We start from the raw sequence: 25071 nt of genomic DNA, 5'->3' as shown, positions 1-25071 counted from the left end.
GAACGGAGCACTTCATCTTGTTGAGGAGAATCAATCTATATAGGCTTGTAGGACTGTGTCCTGTGGATTATTGGACTAGGAGCTGTGCCAGGTGCACTCAGAAAAATTGGGGTGTTTTGAATAAAGACATTTCAGGTGCGGTAAAGCTCCTATTGGTTTTATTAGTATTCTTAATCATAACTACTGTTTCTCATGTGACTGAGGACTTTTATCTCTACCTTCCAGATAAAGAAACAGAAAAAGAAAGAAGTAAAATGACATTTCCCACATCACTCTGTTGGCATGTTACAGGGCAAAGGTTTGAACTCATATTAATGTGATCCTTTTATTTGATATTTTTACATGTATGTATTTTTATTTCATTTGCATTTTCCAATAATTTTTAAAATCCATGTTGAAAATGTTTAGAACCACAGTTGTAATAAGAAGATCCTAGTGTTTTTGTCTGAGACAGAACCTAATAAAACTGTTTAAAAGCTGGGATTTCTTGTAAAATGGATGGCTAGTGGGAAGCAGCCGCATAGCACAGGGAGATCAGCTCGATGCTTTGTGACCAACCTAGAGGGGTGAGATAGGGAGGGTGGGAGGGAGACTCAAGAGGGAGGGTATATGGGGATGTATGTATATTTATAGCTGATTTACTTTGTTATACAGCAGAAACTAACACAGCATTGTAAAGCAATTATACTCCAATGAAGATATAAAAACCATTTTTTTTAAAGTTGGGATATCTCACTTTGAGGAGTTGGATGTGATGGTGACAGCTGTGGGCATCAATGTATGTATCTCAAAAGGAGTTAAAGCTCAGCAGGACTGATCGATGGACCATTTCTTAGAACTGTTTATTAGGAAACAGTTTGAAACTTATAGAAGACTTGCAGTTTGAAACTTAGAGAAAATTTGCAAGTCTTATAGAAAAAGACTGCCCAATAGCCTTTACCTAGCTGCACTTACCGTTTATAATTTGTCCTGTGTGCTCTCGTCCTGTGTAAACATTATTCTTTGTCCCATACTTTTGAAATTGAGTCGCATACATCATGGCCCTTTGCTTTTAAATACTTTATGTGTATCTCCTAAGAAAAAGGCTATTCCCTTAAAAATCCACAGCAGGGTTAGCAGCTTAACTAATTTAACATCAACACGGGACCTCTGTCTTATCTACCATCTCTATTTCAGTTTTGTCAGTTCACCCACTCAGCAATGTCCTTTACAGCCTGTTTTCCCTCCAGTACAGGATACAATTAAGGATCACATATTTCTGATCCTTTACTTATCATGTTTCTCTGGTCTCCTTTAATTTGGAACAGCTCCCAGGAGCAGCAAGACACTTGAAAACTCTCAGAAAGTAATAGGATACCATCCTTCTAGGGGAAAAAGTTGGGTGGCTCGGAGGTCAGAGTGGAGACTGAGACTTGCATGCGAAATTCGCAGACCATCTTCCTGGGTGTGGTAGAGGTTTCCAGGGTAAATCCCAAACACCATTAATCAGGGGTGATAATTTGGTTTTTTAAGGTCTTTCAGGACACCCGAGAAGAAACATTTCTCAACGTTGTTCATCAGCTGCCTTCTGTCTCAGCTGCCTCTGGGATAATCCTCTCCCTGTGTGAGGGCTGACCTGGAGAGCAGTGCTGAGCCTCTGATCAGACGCTATCCCACGGATGCTCAGGGAACAGAATCCCACTGAATGGAGCATAGATGTTTCTGAAGGTCTGAGGATCTGTGCCCTTCTTCAGCCAAGGACTGCTGGTGGGAATGTCAACTGAAGACCTCGAGCAGGAAGCCTTTGTTACTTGAGTTTTTTAGGCAAGAAACAATGAAAAATTACTGTATCCACTTCAAGAAATGAATAACAGAAATGGAAAACTGATCGTAACAAATTGAATGCAGAATACTAAAGCGTAGTATTCGTGAATAATGAATATCTGCATGTTGTCTAGAGAAAGGGGAATGAGAATGAAGTCCCCGACTCTCATTCTTTTTTTGTCTCTTAGCATCAGCAGGGCCAGGAAGAGGATCATTAACAGGAAGGTGGAACACTCACAGGTGCGTTTCTGCCCCTTCAACACTGTGCTTTCCAAGGGTTGACCTTAAACTCTCTGTGGGGACCCAGGTTGACAATCTCTGAGGATGTCAGTTATTAGACTGACTCCCTTCTCAGAAACAGGGCCATCAAAAGGGAAGTCCAAAGGAGGGAAATTCCCGGGCCAACCTTGGGAATAAAAGTATGACAGAGGGCTTCCTAGTGGCGCAGTGGTTGAGAGTCCGCCTGCCGATGCAGGGGACACGGGTTCGTGCCCTGGTCCGGGAAGATCCCACATGCCGTGGAGCGGCTAGGCCCGTGAGCCATGGCCGCTGAGCCTGCGCGTCTGGAGCCTGTGCTCCGCAATGGGAGAGGCGACAACAGTGAGAGGCCCGTGTACCGCAAAAAAAAAAAAAGTATGGGGCCCACCTACTCAGTGGTGGTATGGGCTGCAGTAAACACTAGTCAGGGTTATCCAGAGAAACAGAGCCAGTAGGGTGTGTATAGAGAGATTTATTTAAGGAATTGGCTCACGTGATTATGGAGGCTGGCAAGTCCAAGATCCTCAGGGTGGGCTGGCAGGCTGGAGACCGAGGGAAGAGCAGATGTTATGGTTCAAGTCTGAAGGCCATCTGGAAAATTCCTTCTTGCTCAGGGGAGGTCAGTCTTTTGTTCTATTCAGGCCTTTAACTGATTGAACAGGGCCACCTGCATTGTGAAAGGCAATACTATGCTTTATGCAAGTGTGCTCATTTAAATGTTAATCTTATCTAAAAGCACCCTCACAAAAACATCAACTCTGTATAGGTTTAAACAAATGCATAGAGTCATGTATCTTATTTTATCAATTTTATACAACAAACAGCTATTTTTTTGGCCCCAGCAAGTTTCACTTTCCATTTAATGTGATATTTATGGCAAACTGTCTTCCTTCTTTCTTTTTCTTTTTTTTATTAATTAATCAATTTTATTTTTGGCTGCGTTGGGTCTTCGTTGCTGTGCGCGGGCTTTCTCTAGTTGCGGTGAGCAGGGGCTACTCTTCGTTGCGGTGCACAGGCTTCTTATTTCGGACCACGGGCTCTAGGCGCGCGGGCTTCAGTAGTTGTGGCGCACAGGCTTAGTTGCTCCACAGCATGTGGGAACTTACGGACCAGGGCTCGAACCCATGTTTCCCGCATTGGCAGGCGGATTCTTAACCACTGCACCACCAGGGAAGCCCCTTCTTTTTTCTTTATTGCGCCAGTTACAATACTAACTTTACCATTTCCACTCTATGTCTTTATTTTAAATAACAAAAATTTTTCATATTTATGTTGCTGAACTAGAAAAATAAGTTAATATTTTCACTGTAAAATCATTAATTTCAATATAATTATCAATTAAACTTACACAGATGTCATGATAACCTGTGATGTTTTCTTAAGATATTCAAATAAATGCATTACAATGTTGCATTGATTCATAGAAAAAATTTGAACTGAATTAATTCATTGGCACCGACATGTGCTTTATATGATACTAGAAAAGATGCACTAGCACCTCACACATAGTACAATATATTACAAGATGCAATAGTTAGCACAAAATGGAGGACTAAAATAGTATTAAATTGAAAGATAGTTTACACTGTCCGTTGATGGACATTTAGGTTGTTTCCATGGCTATCATGAATAATGCTACAATAAACATGGGTGTATCTCTTCAAGATCCTGATTTCAAGTCCCTTGGATATATACCTGGAAGTAATTCTATTTTTAATTTTTTGAGGAGCCTGCATACTATTTTCCATAGTGGCTATACCAGTTTCTATTCCCACCAACAGAGTACTACTCTTCTCTTTTCTCCACATCCTTCCCAACGCTTGTTATCTTTTGGGTTTTTTGATAATAGCCATCCTTCTCCAAAGAAGATATGTAGATGGCCAACAGACACATTAAAAGGTGTTCATATCACTAATCATCCAGGATATGCAAATTAAATCCACAGTGAGACAGTCACCACCTCAGCTTTGGGCCAAGGCCACAAACTTTCTGGGAAGTCCTCAGCCAATGTCTGAGCATGGCAGTGGCGGGGGGCTTCTATCTGTGGCAGGACACAGCAGTCTTCTATCTGCAGTTCCTGATGGGCTGGTGGAGAGTTTGCCTACAGCTCCTCTGCCCAATCCTTCCCCCTCCCTGCTTTCCTTTCACAAGGTTCAGATGTGCACTATCACCTAATATCTTTCTTTACCCAGACCTGCTTCTTGCTCCCTTGTCTTTCATGGACGTCATCACCCCTTCTCCCCCAATAAAAGTTTTAGCCCCAAATTACCTTTTCATGTCTGCTTCCAAGAGACACAATTCCTTAAATTGTTTTCCTTTTCTTCTGCTCTGTGATTGCTTGAAATTTTTAGTGTCTCCCATCCTTTCTTAGGGATGTTTTTAGATTCTCTGGCAGTAAAATCCCACATATTTCTGCACACAACTTAACTGAAATCTACGTTGCTAAAGTTTATGTTTATCAAGAACTGTAAGGCGATATATTCATGTCCTCATATTCTGAAGTCTTTTTTTCCTTTTTTGATAATAATCACAAATTATCAGTGTTACCAAATCAAATAATTCTGGAGTTGCAGCCACCTTGCCCAACACTGCTCTTTTATAGATGATATGATGTAGCTGAGGGCCAGAGTATTTAAGTGATTCATCTCAAATTGCAAGAATTATAGGATGAATTTTCTTCAGAAGTTAATTGTCTCGAGAATTTCTTCACTTTCATGACATTTCTAATCAGAAAGTGTCAGATCCTAGCTCTAAACTGCTCATGTACTAATCTTACTAAATTACTTCCTAATGTCTTTAAGATTATTTTACTCATCTGAGGTTTGATAGATTAGCTTTGTGTATGTGATGAGTGCATTCTCCTTGGGGGTATATATTCCATATATGCTGGGGAAAGCTATTTGCCCGGGGCTAGGTTAGCAAGGAACAAGGTGATCATGGAAAGCCCATTAATTAATATATATTTAATTTAATTAGTTTGGGCCAGGAAGTTAATATAGAGTACAGTATTAAAAGATATAAAAGTGCTAATTAATAATGAAAAATGAATTTAGATAATCTATGGGATGTTTTTAAAAGTATCCTTTTTTTTTTCTCTTGTTCTTTCCATGGCTCCCCACCTTCCTTCTTCTTCATCCAAATGGCTACCGCTGTGATTGTCCATTATTCGATCAACAGTTAACCCCCAGGAACAGAATCTAGGATTTCCCAGGAAGGCATTATTAGCCTCCTTTCCTGCAGACATTGTGGTGCATCTTGGGAAGAGAAACTCAAATTAGCTACCAAAAGGTAAGATAGAACTGGGGGTGCCTACTCAGACTTGGGTAGGAGGCAAGGAGGGTGGCAGTTTACAACAATTATACTTTACAGTTCTGAAAGGATTAAACACATACACACCCAGTTAATTTGACCCCAGGAGGCATGCAAGCAATTTTCTTCCCCTAAGTAATTCTGTCAAATGTATCCATGTTTTCATTAACTGCTGAAATAATTTTTTCTATTCATTGTAGGTTATACTGTACTTGTTTTGTGTTAATAAGTATTTATCCTCTTACCTTATACTATTACAATCATTAACTGCAGTGTGTAAATGTACTAGTTATTACTGTCTAATTTTTGTTGAAAAAAGCACAACAAAGGAGTGAAGGTGAAAAAAACATTTCATAAAAAGCATGCAGCCAGAGTTTCCTGCCAAGTAGCAGGGCACTGAATTCATGACATTTAGTTTCTGTGCCCAACAGCTATGTCCTATGGTTTTATTGAAAGAGAATACTGATCAGCCCAGGGAAAATAATATTCTTGAGAATTGCACATCTTGGAACTGAAGAAAATGAGAAATTGGAGGGAAACTATCCATGAGGTACTGCCTCTCCCCCCTCCCTTCTTTCCTTCCTTCCTTCCTCTCCTTCCCATCTCCTCCTTCTTCTTCCTCTTTTTCTTTTTCTTTTTTTTTTTTTTTTTTTGTGGTACGCGGGCCTCTCACTGTTGTGGCCTCTCCCGTTGCGGAGCACAGGCTCCATACACGCAGGCTCAGCGGCCATGGCTCACGGGCCCAGCCGCTCTGCGGCGTGTGGGATCCTCCCGGACCGGGGCACGAAACCGTGTCCCCTGCATCGGCAGGCGGACTCTCAACCACTGCGCCACTGGGGAAGCTCTCTTGTTCTTTTTTTTAATGGAAACAATTTAACTGTGGACCAGGAAGGCATCAGAAGTAAGATACAGATAAGATAAGGTAGCTTCCAGTCAACAGTATCCATTTGGAAAGTTGGTTACCACACAGAAAAAAAAATGCACAACGTTAAGAACTAACCATAAGGAAAAGTGAAATTAAATGCTAGTAAGTGATACAAAAAGAATAAGCATTAAGGGGGAACAAATGCATGTATACATGGCTCAGTTACTAAAAAAAAGTCTCATAGCTGTCAAAGCACTTCAGGGATGTTGTGGATAAGCAATGTCTTGAATATGACTCTTTTTTGTACACAATATTTTAAATGAAACAAAATCTGGGGAGAATGTAGCAAGTGCAGCCTCTTCACTATGCAGTATGTTAATGCGTCAGATTGGTTGTACTGCTGAACAGCTTGAGGGAATGGCAGTATTTTAATAATACTATATGGTAACCTGGCCTTTATAAATCATCTCTGTTTACCTGCAAGATGGTATTAGCTTAAGTACAGAAATGTCATTCCTATAGCTGTATATCACTTGATTTTTATTTGAATTAGCAAGGTAGCATTTAAGTCTTTTTTTAAGGAGAGGAATTAGATTAGTTTTGGAGGAGAGGAATGTTGATTACTGAACATAAAAATATGTATTTGTCAGGGTTGAATGTAGGTTCCAGGGTTGAATGTAGGTTCCAGTAATTATCATTTGTTGTTTTTTGACCATGAGAAGGTTACCTCAATTTCTTACTAGTTGCAACCTAAAGGCAAAAATAATGGAGCATCCTGGAAGTACATCTGCAGTCCTGTTTCTTTGTCTTGGATTACTCTAAAATCCGTTTCACACACATTATTTAAAGAAAGGCCGTTGGCACAGATGGAGAATCTGAAGCGCAGAAAGGTTGTCTGTGATTAGCTATAAGCCGCACTTATTTATGCTACTTGCACAGGGTATATTCGAAAATTTACATGTTTTTATTCCATTTTAGTGTTTTTCTTTTTTGCATCAAATAATTTCTCTGTATAAACAATCTGTGTTGATCGATTTTAAAAATGCCTTAATCCGAATGTCTCAGGGAAGGCGTCAGGCGACAGTGCTGGCTGCCACACACCACCTCTCAACAGCATCCTGTCCAGGAGCACTGCTGTTGGTCTTGTCCACTACAATGAATTATGCATAACTGGAAGGCTAGTTGTTGGCATGGAAAAAGTGTGACATGTTAGATTAAAATTAAATATTGAGTAGGTTTCCTCCTAGAGGCATGAATCAAAGAAAAATGCTTCTTTTTCATCAGTGAATGTGGAGGCTTCCCGTTAACGAGTCTTTGCACAAAGGAATCTGACTGTCACAACATGGCGCAGGACACTGAGTACATCACGCCCGGCTCTGTCCTCCATTGCTGGTTGGTGTCACAAGGAAGTCCCAACAGTTCTTGGAAATGACTTGGTGATGAGAATCTTTCTGTAGACTCTGCTGCTTTTTCCATGCACCCTTTATGGCCTTTGGTTGAGTGGGGCCTGAACTTAACCCACAGACCCATTAGGGGCAGTCGTAAAGCAAATTACAACAATAACTATGTCAACCATGAAACGGACGAAAACACCCCCAAATGATGCCCGTTTCCCTTCCTCACTCAGGAAGGCTCAGTGAGCAAGCCCTGGGAACAAGAACCTACTGAGAGAAGGTGAAGGACTAACTAGGAGCCACTCTGACAGGCCTGGGAAGGGAAGGAAGGAGATACAATAGCCACTGAGCAAACCAACCAACCTTCTCCGAAAATATCAACTCCAAATTTAACTTGCATTTGTTGGTCAATTTCCTTGTCGGTTCCTTCTTCCCTTTTTTATAATAACACATTGGAAGAGAATGAAAATATGGTCTCTACTTTTCAAAGCAAAGTAAACCAAGCACCAAAAAAGACGTTATTCAGGATATGTCTATTACAAACTTGGTTCTCCCAAACTGATCCAGTCTTTTCAAGATCCTGGATTAAAATGTCTTCGGTCCTTCTCCCGATATGGTAGCTGACATTAACACTCGAGACTTGGCTAGGGATATCAAAGGTCATTTCTTTTGCAGGGATGGGCATGTATCTGGGTGTTTATTTCTCTGCTAACTAGAGGTTCCTTTGCAGATATTGGACTGCTGTCTCTGACGATGTTCCAGTGCCCCCTGAGGGCTTCTGAGTGTAATAAAAGCAAACGAAAGAGCGGCTTCGTATGAAATAATTCACTATGCAGGAACAAAGCTGAATATGGGACTCAAAGGATCTCTGAAGTAAAGATTAACCGCCAGTCATCAGGAAACCTAAAGTCATTTGAAATAAGAGGTGCCACAAGCCAGAAGACAGAAGCCATAAACACATACAATATTAATAAAGCAATTACAGTAAGTGCTATAACGCTCTGCTTTTCAAATCTCTTGCCACTTCAAGAAACATCTGTCCCCGCCACTAGAAATTACTGTTAAAAAAAACAAACCAAACCAAACAAGCTGTGCTTTGTGTTTCAGCTTTTCATTCAGTATCCTGATCAGCCAGTCCACTGCCAAAGCTTCAATACCAATTTAATAGCCTATTCCCTGGGTTGGTTTTCCAACCAATGTAGCCAGTTGTACTTACAGTAAGCAGAGGAGCAATTAGCTGATGCACTGCATTGTGCAAACTGCCTGGATCCAATCACGCATAATGTCTCAGGGGAAATTCAAGTGACCAGATGAATCCTTATTTAGTAGAAACTGGCTTGAGCCTTAGCTTCCCCAGATCCTGAAAGTTGTTGGTTCCTTATATATTTTTAAACTAAATTTTCATGTTTAGTTACAGTGCACATGTTTGTTACTTTGTTGCTGGTCAGTACACTTCAGACATGCCGGCTAGAGGGAGGAGACATGGTGATGAATGCACACCTTTTCAAAAAACCAGATTGGCCTGAGTTCTATTCCCTGTTTGAATGGGAATGACACAGATTCTCTGAAAGTTTCCTTTCCCACATTTTAAAATAGGAAATTTAATTCCTCCCCATCTCACAGGGGATCAGATGGAAACTTTTCCTGAAAATGCTGTGTATACCGTAGAGAGCCCTAACAGGGTAAGGATTCCCCCATACATGAGTTGTGGTACACTTTATCCTGGAATAGCAACCTATCTTAGAAAATAATTGAGAAGAAAGGCAGCCATGTCCCTAAGTAATCACTGACCCTTCCATTGAAAAGAGACACAACAACAAAGCTGAGGGATTCAGGAAACAGGGAATGAAGTTTGCTTCAATGATGAAGAAAGAGATAAAGGTAGTAGTGGTTTCTTAAATGGAAGATTATGACAGAAGATAAATTTCAGACGTCCACTACTTGGGGTTGTAGATCTGAATGAGCAATTGGGTTAAACGTTCACCCCAGTATTTAAATTAGAAACCCTTAAAGTCTACCTAGGTTTCTTTTCCACACTTATCACAAAGTCCTGATTTCATTGATCACCAGCTCTCTCTTCTTGCTATCTGTGTCATAAAATAGCCTTCCTCTTTTTATTCTCCTTCCCATGGACTTTGTTCAAAGCCATCTCCATTCTTGCCAAGACTTCAGCGGCCTGCTGAATGATCTGTCTGCTTGTGGCCTCCTGTGCCTTTCATCTGTTCTCCAGATTGGTAACAGAATGTTTTCCTCAAATTCAGACCTGAGCTGTCATTTCCCACTTAAGACTTCTCCATGCCCGCTCTCACCTACTGAACAGAGCTTGAGCTCTTTAGGCGGCCTGCTGATCCTTTGTGATAGAGCCCTTTGCCTGACTTTTTGTTCCATGTGTCCTAACTCCATACACGGTCCTTCCATACTACTTTCAGTTCCTAGAATACGACATCCTTTGGAGCCTGGCAATGCGTTCCTCCTTCATTGTGCATTCTTCACTCTGCACACTTGTCCACAAAACCAATCACCTCTTATCCTTTTCTGTCTAGCTTATTAGATAACCTGGTTTGGGTTTGCTGGTCACTTCTCTCTGTACACACCAGCTTTTAGAGTACTGTTCTCAATAGTATGAGATACAGCATCATAACACAGTGGGAAGAAGGGAGCTTTGGAATCAATTTTTTTTTTTTTGGCGGTATGCAGGCGTTTCACTGTTGTGGCCTCTCCCGTTGCGGAGCACAGGCTCTGGATGCGCAGGCTCAGCGGCCATGGCTCACGGGCCCAGCTGCTCTGCAGCATGTGGGATCTTCCCAGACCGGGGCACGAACCCGTGTCCCCTGCATCGGCAGGCGGACTCTCAACCACTGTGCCACCAGGGAAGCCCTCAAATTTGGTTTTAAGTCCTAGCTTACAACTTACTATGGCAAATTATTTATACTCTTGGAACCCTAGTTCTCCCATTTGTCAAACAGGAATAAGAATGTCCAAGTTTTGTGAGGATTAGCAATAGTATATATGAAATACCTGATGCTATACTTATAGTAAGGGCTCTATATATGATTGCCACAGTAGATTATATTGTAATTGCTTTGTTAGTTGTCTTCCTCATCTCCTTTAAACTATGACTTTGAAAAAAGGGGTTATATCATCTTATTTTTTCTTGTTCATCATTCTGGCCTCAGTACCTAGCAAAGAGCCTGGCACATAGCAATTGTGTAATAAATGTTTGCTCAAAGAATCAACAAAAAATAAAAGGTACATGAATGGTGAAATCTCTTTGAGAATTCGTACTACAGCAGGATTAGAAGTAATGACTTTGATAGTGTCTGTAAATCTGAAGCATATTTAAAACAGCATTTGATTTTCTGGTTCTTGAGTTTTACTATGCTGACAAATGAACATGTTTGGAAGCTGTTTCTTCTGAAAGGACAGACTGCTATCAACATGAAATGAAGGCCTGTATATAGTATAATCCCATGTTGTTTTACCATCTTAATCAGGTGTTTTGAAAATGGAATCTGGTACCTAAATGGCTCTGAATTTTGACTCTCAGGTGGAACGTTGCATGTGAAGCAGGGAGTGGAAAGAGATAGGAGATGACCGGTCAATTAGAGGCCAGATGGAGGAGTACCTTGCAGTTCACAGTTATAACTTGGACATCCCCCTTTCAGGGATTTATTGAAGGATTTAAACAGGGATGGGACAGAACCAGATGTCTGCTTCAGGATTTTATATGGAGGGTGTGTACAGGATGATTCCCAAGGGAGCAAATCTAAAGAACATCCGGAGGTTGTTGAAGAACAAGGGAGATGATGAAGAGCTGAAATAAACAGTGGTCGGGACCAGCTTCAGGGTCATGTGACCTGTGCAATCACACAAGAAAGGTCCCCGACTTAGAAAGGTCCTGTGCTTGTTTCATGCTCTGTTGTCATTGTCTTGAAACTTTTAATAATTTTTGGAAAAGGGACCCTGCATTCATTTTGCACTTGGCCCTGCAAATTACTTAACTGGTCCTGGCAGAGGTAGCAGGAGAGAAATCATGATAGATGGTCCAACACATAGGAGGATAAGTGTTCTGCTCCTCTTTGCTTTTCTGTGTATGTGATTTCCGTAGTGCCCTCAGATTAATCCCTGCCTGACCCGAGTGAGGTGTGGGTGTTGGGATGAGTGGAACAGAGGAGATTTAAGCATTTGATTATAGTAATATAAAAGAGTAAATACTAAGTCTCTCTCCTTCAGTGGGGAAGTTTTGATGTCTCGTCCAGGCAGTGCATAGTCAGGATTGATTAAGGGTAGAAACAGTTATCTATGTTCTTCTGTCTTTTCCTGATTAAAAAATAAAATTTTATTCTGTGTCCAAAAGAGGGGGTAAAATGCCAAGATATTGGAAGCCTAAGGCCAGTTCCTTCTAGCCTGAAGGACTGTGACAGCAGGATATCAGAGAGAGAGGCCTGAAGGGGACAGCGTCCTCTGGCATTCAGGTTCCCATGCTGGGTACAAGTTCACATGCCCCGAGAATGACACAGAAGTAATGATGACCGTGAGAGCCTGGTTTCTGCATCTAGGCAGCTGTCATTTTTCCCGGAAGACTGGTGCTTACTCTCTCCCCATGCCCCATTCCAAACAAAACTCCCAAGCTTTGCTGCAGAATTTGACTTTGGAGCGGAAGCGCTGATACGGATTGAGGTTGAATTTCTTTACAGCCTATTGGGGTAGGTGCTTAGAGTCAAATTTAAGTTAATTAAAGAAAACAAGGTGTACTATTTCTGCAACCTAAATAGGAGGTTGCAAATTCGTACCTGCGGCATAGACATAAACCACTGTCTGGTACTAAGAAGACAGAAATATTAAGACATAATCTTAATTGCAAGAAACCAGTTCCCTCATCGGAGTACTTTTAAGTATCTGAAATTGCAGCATTATATTCCTTCTTCATGTGTACGTTTAATAGACTTTCACGTTATTAGGAGTTATACAACCACAATATATGTGAACAGTTACATATTGTTAAAACTGATACATTTTCCATTACCTAACTGCCATAGTATGGGGTTTAGCATTATAATGCTCCTTCATACCTTTCCTACAATTTCTTTATGATAACTTTCCCTTTCATCTTTGTGTAATTAGGAAGTATTTATTTTTATGAGATCCTAAAGGAAAATAGTAACTACCAGCATGGGAAATAGATTTATTCCCACTTTCCTGCTTGATATCCATTTGTGAGGACATTCTAGGCTTGTGCAATTCTTAGTGCTTGTGAAAATCAAGAACATCATCTCTTACTGAAGAAGGTATGGGCCCATCACTTTTTGGTATTATTTTGTGTTTTTTCAAAACTGGATATAAGGGGCTTCCCTGGTGGCGCAGTGGTTGAGAGTCTGCCTGCCGATGCAGGGGACATGGGTTCGTGCCCCGGTCCGGGAGGATCCCACGTGCCGCGGAGCAGCTGGGCCCGTGAGCCATGGCTGCTGAGCCTGCGTGTCTGGAGCCTGTGCTCCGCAGCTGGAGAGGCCACAACAGTGAGAGGCCTGTGTATCGCCAAAAAAAAAAAAAAAAGCCGTATATAAGATTCTGGAAGTGATGCCTCTCTATCTTGATGGTCCCTGCTGCCCAAGTGTTTCAAATGTAGTCCACTGCATTTCTTACAGACAGCAGTAATATAAGTAGGACTAGTATAAGATTGGCCTGTGAGCAGCTGCTTTTCTGATAGCTAGCCTACCACTTTTGAAGCCTGCATTAGAACCATATAGCAGTTATTATTGTCTTCTCGTTATTTATAATTGCCCCATTGACCTGTAAGCACTAATATTAATAGATATCTCTCGTTTTTGATTTTTACTTCATTTTCCCGATTTTTGAAATAAAATATCTTCACTCTGGAAAACTTAGGAAATACTTAATGAAGAATTAAAATTGTTTCTCATAAGCTAACTTTTACGTTTTGGCCTGGATTATTTTATTTTTACTATAAACTCATAAGTACTTCCCATGAGACTGGTCTGTGCCAGGGATCATTCTAAGTGCTTTACCTTCAGTTAATTTTCACAATGCTATGAATTTTGTAATTTTCAGCATTTTTTGATGAGGAAACAAAGGCCCAGAGTAGTTAACTTTCCCAATGTCACAGAGGAAATAAAGGCAGAGGTAGGATTGGAACCCAGGGCTGATTCACTCTGAACCAGGAAACAGTAGTGCCTTAGTTTGGGCTTAAATGGAACATATGTTTTGTTGTCTTTATTTTCCCGTTAATATTATAATGATATAAATAATTCTGTTTTCATTAAACATTTTCATAAATATCTTTAATAACTGAAGTGTTCATTATATGGGTGTTTTATAATTCGTTCAATCAATTTATTTATAAATGCTCTCCATGCCATTCCCCAAACAGATCTAATTTTGCAAGCTTTGTCGTATTGAATTGATTTAAGTTTAGTAAACTTAGTTATGTATTTCTCTCATTGGGGGAGGTTATTACCTACTCTGGTTAAATTTTAATGTAGATTTTCCAATGCATTTTAATTTTAGGAAATATTATACTGAGGGGAAACTATATCTCATGATGGAAGAAATATAGGAATCACCCTGTAGAATCGGTGAGGGAGATGAAGCTGCAGTTCTGTGCTCCCAGACCCGCCCAGCAGATGGCACCTTCCCCGTGGAGACCTAAGTTTTCACACTATCTGGTGAGAGCTGCAGTTTTCTTTGAATCATTGTAATTCTGTAGACAAAAAATGTCTTAATTTTGCAGCTCTTGTCACTTCGAATTTGGAAAGATAAAGAACAGTGTGCTAAAATCCAGATATTTCGTGCACTGAAAATTGAGGTGAGGTTGGGGTAAAGTACATAGGAATGTCTGGGAAGGGATGGCAGTCGGATTCCTTTCTTCAAAATGCATTACTGCTGGTGCTGGGAAAACTGGACAGCTACATGTAAATGAATGAAATTAGAACGCTCCTGAACACCATACACAAAAGTAAACTCAAAATGGATTAAAGACCTAAATGTAAGGCCGGACACTATAAAACTCTTGGAGGGAAACCTAGGCAGAACACTCTTCGACATAAATCTCAGCAAGATCTTTCTTGATCCACCTCCTAGAGTAATGAAAATAAAAACAAAAATAAACAAATGGGACCTAATGAAACTTAAAAGCTTTTGCACAGTAAAGGAAACCATTAACAAAATGAAAAGACAACCCTCAGAATGGGAGAAAATATTTGCAAATACTGTGCATCAACTATACCTCAATTCAAAAATATATTTTAAAAAATAATAACATTCTGAGAAGGGAAAAAAGAATCCATCACTGCTTTCTTCAAAATGCACCAGGGAACAAGATTTTTAAAAGAAATGTGGGGCAATCGTAATTAAGACTTTGTTTTTGAGTTTTTACTTTTTGAACATTGAAATATTTCGTGTGGGAGGGAACACAAACAAGACTGAGAATAACCTGAGGCTGAAAACATTTGCAAAGCAGAATATGCCAGGTGCTTTCTTCTGTGTGGTAGATTTCTCAAATGTTCTCTACCTTTGTACTGTGAATATGTAATTAAAGTGGATAATGGAAAAGGAGATGTGAGGAAAAATAAATTGGCTTTTTAATTTTCAGTAATTTGAATATACTGAATTAAAATAACTAGGCAACATACTTTTCTGTCAAATCTAGTCTGGAGATGTGTTTAGAAGCTAACAGTTAAATAAAATGGAAATTAATGAGTTTTTTAAAAATTAAAGCTTCCAAAACATTTTGGGAATTATGGTTTTTACTTGTCATAAATGTGTACATTTTTTTCTAATGTCAGAAAAATTCTTTCCCAGACTTGAATTATTGAAAAGTTTTTATTTTATTTTATTTTCAAGGAAGAGTAGCTTAAAATGGATTGGATAATTTCCAGGATTTTTAAAATAAATTCTGATCTGGGTTAAGACTGTTATACATATTTTCCAAAGATGAGGCAAGTTCGGGAAAATCAAAAAAAGTTTAGAAAATGAGGTTTTCTTAGCAAGAAATGGATTTTACAAATTAACTATTAAAAAGCCCAGTTACTATATATTTGATTCAACCCAATAAAATCCAAACAGCTTTTTTTTTTTTGGTGGAAATTGAAGCGCTAACCCTGAAATTTATATGAAAAAGAAATGTACCTAGAATAGCCAAAATTATCCTGAAAAAGAACAAAGTTGGAAGACTCACACCACCTGATTTCAAGACTTACTGTAAAACTACAGCAATTATAACATTGTGGCAAGAATAGGCAAAGAGATCATTGGAACAGACCATGTACCATCAATTTTCGACATAAAATGTGTAGTCAGGTAATTTTCAAGTAGAGCTTTTTAACAGAGTAACGAGAATCTTCTCCATAATGGAGTCAGACTAAGTAGATAAATGTGGGGAAAATGAACATTTACTCTTACTCTATACAGAAATCAGTTCAAGGTGAATCATAGAACTAAACAAAAAAGCTAAAACCACAAAGCTTCTGGAAGCATATATAACACCTTTAGAACCCTGTGTTTGGGGAGTTTCTTAGAGTGGGCACTAAATATAAAATTAAAAGTTAAAAATTGGACATTATCAGAATTAAACTTGCATTCATCGAAAGCTACTGTAGAAAATGAAAAGTAAAGCCACAGACAGAAAATATTTGCAAAACATATATCGGACCAGTGATTTATATTTGGGTTATGTAAATAATTCCTACAAATCAAAAAAGGACAACTTAACTTTCAAGTGGGAAAATATCTTAGAGAACTTTACCAAGGAAGATCCCTAACTGACCAATAAGTATGTGAAAAGATGCTCAAGATCAAGAGTCATCAAGGAACCGCCAAATAAAGCCAAAATGAGATAATGCTACACACACACTAGAATGGCCAAAACTTTCAACACTGACAATACCCAGGATTGTCAAGGATGCAGAGCAACTGGAATTCCCACACGTATTGATGGGAGGTGTAAAGCTATTCAACTAACCACTCTCCTGGGTTGAATAGTGTCTCCCCAAATTAATGTCCACCTGGAACCTCAGAATGTGACCTTATTTGGAAACAGGGTTTTTGCAGGTGTATTCAAGCTAAAATGAGGTCCTAGTGGATTAGGATGGATCCTAAATCTGATGACTGGTGTTTTTGTAAGAAGAGGGAAATTGAAGCACAGGGAGTATAGGAGACATACAGGAAAGAAGGCCATGTGAAGACTAGGTAGACATTGGAGTTATGCTGACACAAGGCAAGGAATGGCAAAAATTGCCAGCAACCGCCATAAGCTGGAAGAGGCAAGTGTAAGGATTCTTCCCTGGAGCCTTCGGAGGGAGTTTGTCCATGACAGGAACTTGATATCCAACTACCTGATTTCAGAAGTTCTGGATTCCTGAACCCTGTGACAATGCATTTCTTTTGTTTTCATCTACCCATTTTGTGGTACTTTGTTATGGCAATCCTAGGAAACTAATACAACCACGTTAGAAACGTAGGCAGTTTCTTATAACCTTAAACATATATACCTACCTTAAAACTCAGCGATTCCACTCCTTGGTATTTACCCCAAAGAAATGAAAGCATATGTCTGTAAAACTATTTGTATAAGAGTATTCATAGTGGCTTTAGTTGTAATAGCCGAAACCGGAAACAAATCAAATGTGCAAGACGGGAATGAATAAAAAATTGTTTTATATTCATATAATCAAACACTATTCAGCAATAAAAAGGAATAAACTCCATAGCATGAATGAACATCAAAAAACCAAACATAACAAGAGAAGACAGTAAAAGAAGCCAGAAACAAAGAGTATTTATACTCTATGAGTCCATTGATATGAAGTCCAAGGGCAAGCAAAAGTATTCACAGGCAATTAAAATTAGACCAGTGAGGGGAGGGGAGGGGAGGGGAGGGGTCGACCTGAGAGGGCCTGAAGGGACTATCTCAGACACTGGAAAAGTTCTGTATCTCGACTGTGGAGGTGTGGTGGTGGTGTTTAAGTTAATGTGTATACATTTGTCAAAACCCATTGGGCTACAGACATAAGTGGATGCATTTTATTAAATGTAAATTATATTTCAACAAAATTGTTATAAAGAAACATAAATCTTGGAGCATTTCACCATATACAATATTTACCTCAATTTAAAAAGAAGAGGGCCATGGCGTGAGCTGTGGCCGCTGAGCCTGCGCGTCCGGAGCCTGTGCTCCGCAACGGGAGAGGCCACAACAGTGAGAGGCCCGCGTACCACAAAAAAATAAATACATAAAAAGAAGAGAAAATCCTCATTTAATTTAATGAAAATGTTTATCCCTCTTCTGTTTTTGAAAAACATACTAATTATCTGCTTTCAGAACTCACTTTTAATTCTTAGGCAGTAGATTATCTTCAAGTGATTTATTCTTATTCTCTAAATTTTCCAATCTACCTTGAATGTAAGAATCCGTACAACTCATACCGTCGGAGTTCACTTCTGTGCATGTCGGCAAAGCCTTAGGTCTCAGTTTCCTCGGTTGGGAGGATTCTAATAACTTATCAGGACATAATTTGCTCTGTTGGCTATTTTGTTAGGAAGGGAATAGGTCACTTGCAGGGGCCAATCAAGTGCTAAATAAAAAGACCTGTACTTCAAACTGAGAATGCACAGCTTTAAAGAGCATTCAGAATGTTCTTGGGCATTTTTTCAGATGGGAGGAACAGACAGAATTTGGTCTGTCTGAGAACAAAGAACAAACCAGCTTCAGGTGGGCAGTATCCAGTTCCGGTCTGACAGCTTCTTGGCAAGTGTTCTACGTATCAAGCTCGACTGGATGGAAAGGAGGACCTGAGGGGAAACACAGCAGAAGAGTGGGGGCAGGCAAAAGAGAGAGGGAGGCCCCTGGAGGGGCCTAGGGAATCCACACTGCCCAGCTGCTTCTGTATTTATGGTGCAGCGCCAGCGCCATCATGTGGTCATAAGTGGAATTTCAGAGGAAGAAAGAAATTCTTTCCCCACTACCTTTGAAGAGTGGAATTAAAAAAAACAGTCACCCAAAGGGCCTGAAAAACTTTGAGAAGGATATAACCGTATAATTCTTTTCCATTTAAAAGCTGAAGGGATTCTTGACATCTCAATTAGCAACACATCTGGAATCGTGTTTGTTATCCAGATACCTGTTATCTGTTCCTTCATTCATGGAACATTTGTTAAACACTGTGCCAGACCCTGTACTAAGCAGGAGAAAAGCAGGCATCATGGTCTCGTGAAGCAGACAAACCTGCGAACAAAATATTAGAGCAATACAAGTACTGTAATGCAGGACTGAAAGAGACCCTGCCCCTGAAAAGGAGCCAAGTGGGAGATTTTAATATTTACCAGAAATGCTGTGATGTCCCCTCCGCCCCTGCAATTTGGTGCTATAATCTTATTCCCTGAAAGGCCTGTGTTGATCCTATTGCTTGTGTCACTTGCCCATACACTTTTTTTTTTTAACATCTTTATTGGAGTATAATTGCTTTACAATGGTGTGTTAGTTTCTGCTTTATAACAGAGTGAATCAGTTATACATATATCCCCATATCTCCTCCCTCTTAAGTCTCCCTCCCACCCTCCCTCCTGCCCATACACTTAGAAAAAATCTAGCTATAATTATTGATTGATCGATGGATTGACTCTAATTATTTATTGAGATCCTACTATATGGCAGCACTGTTGTTAAGTGCTGGGAGATAACAGATACAAAGGGAAAAGACAGAAAATGTTTTTTCTTATGTTAAGCTTGTGTGTGGGGAGTGAACTGTTAAAAAAAATGTCATATATGTCATGTATATAAAACATAAGCTATTTTCTTTTTGCCTATTTATTTTTGTTTTTATTTTATATTTCCCACCCATGTCTGTTGTTCCTTACTTATTAGCTTGTGAACAATTATTCTAAGCTATTTCAAGTTAGTTTGAGATTTTTAAATCAGCTTGGCTTCTTCCTTAAGGATTCTGGGAAATTGATTTAACTTTCCTCCTCAGAAGGGCACTTGAGTTTCGTTTATTTGTTAAGCCACAAAGTCAGAATTTGGGACAAGACTTCTAGCTTAGCTCTGTTAAATGCTTCATTTGTCAGATTTACTTCCTCATCTCAGTTTCTCCTGGCTGCTTTAGGGTCATGCATGTAATAAACATGAATGGTATCAGAATTTTATAATCAAAGTAGCAGATCTTCGGAAGCTGGCAGCACGCTGCATACACACCCAGCCCCTGCGCCTTGGCACTCACAGCCATCAGGGAGAGGATTGCAGCCTCAGCCCCTCAATCACACAGAGTCGGCTGTCTTTCCATCTGCTCCAACTTTGGGAGCCAGAGCAGGGAACGGGGACTCTTCTAGTGACCTGAAATGAGAGAAAATTTAAATAATCATACTGAACTCACTGGAGGAGGGGGCCAGGATGCCCAGAGTTTCCGCTTCAGGCTCAACTACTTTCCCCAATTTAATCAACCCAGTGGCTCATACCTGTAAGCCTATCAGCTTCCTGTTCATTTAAATTTGCAGGGAGTTTTTTTTTTTTTTTAATAAAACTGAAGCTAAATAGAGATTATGTGTTATTTCATATAAAGTACAGTTGTAAATTCTATGCTGTGGTAACTTTCTTTTAGCTCCAGGTGTTTCAGACATTAAACACAAAACCAACTTTATGCTGTTTATGAATTTCAAGGAAAACGTCTTTTGATTCATAGTGCCATCTGAGAGGAAAAAAAGGTAATCTTTGCCAAAAAAACCAAACCTGTCATCAACAATAAAAAAAAATCCTTTGCCTAAATTTCTGTATATTTACATGACCTGGTCACAGTTGTTAAAAATTTACAGTCTACGTACATTTGATAAAAAAATTGAAACATTAAAAAATTCTCCTGTGTATCGCTGACTCAAGCCTTTAAAGACATAAATCTGATCTGTGTATGCTTCTACAGAGAACAGTTGTTTCATCAGAATTTTAAACATGTTATTGGTCACTATTAAAACAAGTCCAATAAAAGAACTGAATCCTCATTTAAAAATACATACTTAAAATATTTTTCAGACTTTAAAACATCACCCAAAAGCATGCCTTGCAATTTTATTTCTGAGGTCTTTGCATTTAGGACATATGAACCGACTGTTTTCCCTTTGTGAAGAGCAACTGTGCTGTTCTCATCCTAGCATGCCTCTTCAGGGTATTAACTGCTTCCAGAAAACCATCGTCAGTTGAATCGATGAAGCATCCTCACTGCACCACAGAACAGGATGTACTGATGAGATAATCCTTTCCTTTGTGAAGGGCCAGTTTGTGAGACAGGCTGGATTAACCGCACGCACTTTTAAAGTCGCGGTTCACAGCCAGCTTCATTAAACTGCATTAATAATCTTTGCAGTTTTATTGCAGCAACAACTGGTGAACATTCTGTTGTCAAATAAATAGGCTTTTATATTAAAAATGGATACTATTCTCACAGTCATATATTTTTAGAGAACTTATTTTCCTAAAATTTCCCTCAGCCTGACCCTAAGGTGCCTGAACTGTCTGATGAAGGTCATCAGTAGTGTAAACAGATGAGATAGAATCTTCATGAATAAAGTGACACTTTCTAGACCCATCCCTCTCAACCTCCAAGTCTATACCAATTTAACAGAGTCTTGAATTGTCTGTAAAATTATGTCAAAATATAGGTCTCATCTATATGTTACTCTCATGGCCTAATTAATCAAATACTACAAAGAAAATGACACTGTTTTGTATCCAAGGCTTGAATTTGAAAATCAAGTATCAATTCCATAGCCGTAGCATTATTTACTCATTTTCATGAAGGATAAGAAGGCTTGTATAACTTGACACTGAGAATAGAAAGAGTTATTTAAAGATTATTGCTCTAGTTCATTGCTTAAAAAGTTCCTCATCTATGTCATGTAATAACAATAATAACCGCAGGGCTTCCCTGGTGGCGCAGTGGTTGAGAGTCCGCCTGCCGATGCAGGGGACACGGGTTCGTGCCCCGGTCCGGGAAGATCCCACATGCCGTGGAGCGGCTGGGCCCGTGAGCCATGGCCACTGAGCCTGCGCATCCGGACCCTGTGCTCCACAACGGGAGAGGCCACAACAGTGAGAGGCTTGCATACCTCAAAAAATAATAATAATAATAACCACAATTAAATAATAACATTGTTGTGGTCCTAAAACACTGTGTGCTAGATACTGTTTTAGGCACCTCACATATACTAACTTATTTAGCTCTTATGACAGTGTTATGAGATTGGTATTATTATTATCCCCATTTTATTGAGGAGGAAACTGAGTCACAGGAAGGAGGAGTAACATTCAGAGTCTCATAGAGAGGAGGTGGTAGAGTCAGGACAGAGTCTTGTCACATGCTCTTCCCGCTAAACGAATCCTCTCTATAATCTTTTTTTTTTTTTTACATCTTTATTGGAGTATAATTGCTTTACAATGGTGTGTTCGTTTCTGCTTTATAACAAAGTGAATCAGTTATACACATACATATGTTCCCATATCTCTTCCCTCTTGCGTCTCCCTCCCTCCCTACCCCACCCTTCTAGGTGGTCACAAAGCACCGAGCTGAACTCCCTGTGCTATGCGGCTGCTTCCCACTAGCTATCTATTTTACACATGGTAGTTTATATCTCTCAATGCTACTCTTTATCTCTAGGCTGAAATCCTCCTTCAACTTCATATTGGGCTGCAGACCATCTCTTCCTGAAAGCCCACCAGATCATCAAATTCAGCACGTTCCAGATGGCGCGGAGGATCTGCTGCCAGGTACCTGCTGCCTCCACCCTTAACTTCGATTGTCTAACTTACCTTCCCAGTTGTGATGAAGATGCTGTCTGTCTCTGCTCTTCCTTTCCCATCAGTGCTTGCCTCACTCACACTTGGTCCTAGCCAATTCCCGTATCCTACCTATGAGACACCTTTAGCATCTCTTTCCTCTTCCCTATCCCCAGGCTCCATTCTCTCCGAGGCATTGCTTATCTTTAACCTGGACTTTTGAAATTGACCTTGAGTGGTTCTTCCTATCTCCATTCTTTCTTCTCCAATGAATCCTACACATTAGTCGCTATGAAACTTACGAAAACATACTTCAAATCATTCCTGCTAAGAAAATCCTAGTAGCTTGCCTATAAAATGAATACTAAGCTCCTAAACTTTCCACTGTAGGTTGTTCATATGATAACCTCAACCTTGTTTCATTCCTTATTGCCATTGCATCCTTCTGTCTCTGCCTATCTGTTTTTGCTTGTGAAATGTTCTTTAATCTTATTTTGTTATGTCTGATCCACCATCCCAATACCAACCCATTGCTTCCACCTCACCATTGTGTCTCTCCCACGTTCTAGATGAGATGTCCACTTGTTTGGCTAGATCTTCTTTCCTAATTTTTCAGGTCTCTCCCTTTCTCTTCCTCCCCTTCGCTAAATCTTGGTTCAAGAATTCTTGCTTAGGCTAGAAAAATGCTTCCTAACTAACCTACCTAATCTCCTTCATTAAACCCACTCAGCATTATCACGTCAGGGTAACAATATCAAAACACACACTTTCACCTTGTCAATTTCCTGTTCAAATGTTAGAAGGGCTTCCTATTTACTACAGATCAAACTCTAAAGAGGACACCATATGACACAACTACAGGGAGACCCATTCAGGTTTTATTCTGTTGGAGTCCTCAGACTTCTTAGTTTAGCCTTAAGCAGTATTTTGAGAACCAGTAGTAGAAATGTTATTATATTACAACCTGCCCCTCCACTCTCCTGGCCCCCGCAAGGCATACACCATCACCAAGAGAAGATGGGCCATTACCTTCAGGTATGTTGGGGAAGCATTGAGTCAAATAGGTTCTCCTTCCTGGAGGATGTTCAGATGTCTTCCATATGCTAATGTGTATTAGGAATCTCCAAAAAGAATGTCTATGGACAAGAGTTGTTTTTGTTTTCCTCAGTCACTCTTTGGTATTTCCCAGGACACCAGAGTCTCCAACCTAGTGTTTAGGAAAGCCTGCCCTCCACATTCTCTGATCCTGTCGTCACCCCAGGTCAGAGGCCACCTCAGAACTGCCTTCCCGACCATCTTGGTGGACGTTGCCATCCCTCCTCTATGCCGTCCTCCTGTTTTATTTTCCTCATAATACTTGTCACAATTTGATGTGATGATGCTTGTTGCTTGTTACTTATTTTTTGTTGTTTTTTTCCTCTAGGATGTAAGATCCAAGGGAACCAGCATTCTGTCTTGTCTGTTACTATCTTCTCCACGTGGGATAGTACCTGATACACTTAATGCGGGGGTTTTTTTTTGGAGGGAATATATGTTCCAGTCAAAAGCCTTGCTTGTGTCCATCTCCTTGTTTCTCTCCCTACCTAACTGAATTTAGGCTTATGTTACACGGTTGAAATAAAAGTTTCCTCCTCTCTGAGGTTTTCTCTGATGGCCTGACTCATCCCAAGTAATAGCTCTTCTACTGAACTTCTGTAACGTTAGTATTTGAATAAGTCAATTTAGTTTGAACAGTTAATATTTTTTTACATAGAAATGCTACCTTATTCCTCCAACTATAGAGTATTTGCCTTGTGGCCAGGATTGGTGTCATACGTTGGGTATCTCCGAAATAACCAATACATGGCTTCTCAGGTAAGCAATAAGTATCTGTTACTTGATTGAGTAGATATTCCCATTCTGTTCCCTTGAAGGATGCAGTGTCATGCTCGTATGTGGATTGGCTGGGAGGGCTCCATCCTAGCAGGAAGTATATCCCCTGCTGGCAAGGAGGTAGAGAGAGGGTTTCTACAACAGGAGAATCTTAGGGACTTGCTTTGGGTTCTCCTGTATGTGTGCTTTCTGGCATTTCCATGTGTTTGGTAAGTCTTCCTTGCCAGTAGCTACGTGGAACAGAAGAGGGGGAAAATCCCCCTTCTGGCCTACAGAAAAGGAATTGACAGAGTATGATCAGTCATAGAGAGGGGGAGTATGGACCTTGCAGGGAAGCAAAGGAAAGTGTACCTCTTCTCAGTTTGCAGAAAGGTAGTTTGCACTAAACAGCAATTTTTAAAAGTGTGTATGTTATGCTGTTTTGAGAACCTGTTTCCTTCAAATGTTTATTTTACAGTATTTCTACACACATTATTTCATGTACAATATGACAGAGAAAAAATATGGAAGATATAACTGATCAAATAGTTTTGCTAATAGCCAAGAGGTTTTCAATTTAAATATGATGGATTCTGTTTGGGTGGAGGTGCTATACATTCTCAACTTTAAAATTATTTCTTATTCTCAGAAGAAGTAGCTATAATTGGAAGGAGTTGCGGTAAAAAGGTATAATGAAGAAGTTAGGGAAGGAAGGGAGTTTGGGATCGAATAATACAGTATGAGTGAAAATTCTTATCTCGTGTATACGTAGAGGGTCTTAAATTCAGCAGTGCCAGCAAAACCTCTCTGGCGTCAGG

The 25071-nt window shown here is 39.9% G+C and overlaps 1 long non-coding RNA gene across 6 annotated transcripts in view; it reads left to right on the top strand.

Annotated features, from left to right (window-relative positions):
* Positions 1-634: 634 nt before the first annotated feature.
* The window catches only part of LOC137227843 (uncharacterized), a 389194-nt gene continuing 364757 nt past the window's right edge, over positions 635-25071 (top strand). For 2 of the 6 annotated variants that reach the window (XR_010945024.1, XR_010945022.1), the window contains exons 1-8: positions 635-2043; positions 5239-5349; positions 5802-5920; positions 7520-7627; positions 8360-8613; positions 14155-14312; positions 22284-22393; positions 24184-24256. This is a non-coding gene — a long non-coding RNA (uncharacterized lncRNA). The other 4 variants (XR_010945026.1, XR_010945025.1, XR_010945023.1 and 1 more) reach the window with 4 other exon arrangements.

Source organism: Pseudorca crassidens, chromosome 7, assembly GCF_039906515.1.
Source record: "Pseudorca crassidens isolate mPseCra1 chromosome 7, mPseCra1.hap1, whole genome shotgun sequence".
NCBI classification, from domain to species: domain Eukaryota; kingdom Metazoa; phylum Chordata; class Mammalia; order Artiodactyla; family Delphinidae; genus Pseudorca; species Pseudorca crassidens.
The sequence above is the reverse complement of the archived record's forward strand: the minus strand, read 5'-3'. Positions and strand labels throughout refer to the sequence as shown.